Raw genomic sequence first — 631 nt, forward strand, 5'->3', positions numbered from 1 at the left:
TTTGTGTAGAGATCGTCGCGGCGGGTATTTCCTGTGATTTGGTGATCGTATGAAATAAACTCGAATCAAAAATATTGGCCCTAAACATGAAGTGCGGCTTTTTCAGTAAATATTATGTAATTAATGCTTTATTAAAAGATCGAATTTCTCTTCCGTTTCCCTTTTATTGATTTTCATTTTACGTGGTAGTTTTAAAGTAGGTAAAGCATCAGGTTTTCAAATGACCGCTGTTTTTAAAAGTAGGTTTAATTAAGAAATCGTTCCCTTAGCGGTGCTTCAAAACGGCTGGCTTCAACATGTTCAGAGCAAATACAGGCTATAGAATTAAACAGCAATGGAAAGACTTAAACACACCACTTAATATTAATGTAACACCATTTTTCAAGGTAATATTGTCCTTACGACGACTTGCAACAATCCATTTTAGAGAAAAGTCTTCAATTTTCGGAAATCGAAACTACCTATTTTATTTCCACACACAACCTGGCATTTTGGAATTTTCACTAATGATTACTTAGCTATCAACAAATTAACGCTATAAAACTCGTAAATACAACTGAAAAGGAGCAAACTGTCACGCGTGACATCTGTACTGGATTTTTCCGTGCGTAAACATTTGAATTTTGGCGCC

This window comes from Photinus pyralis, unplaced genomic scaffold (genome assembly GCF_008802855.1).
Source record: "Photinus pyralis isolate 1611_PpyrPB1 unplaced genomic scaffold, Ppyr1.3 Ppyr1.4_LG5, whole genome shotgun sequence".
Lineage (NCBI taxonomy): Eukaryota > Metazoa > Arthropoda > Insecta > Coleoptera > Lampyridae > Photinus > Photinus pyralis.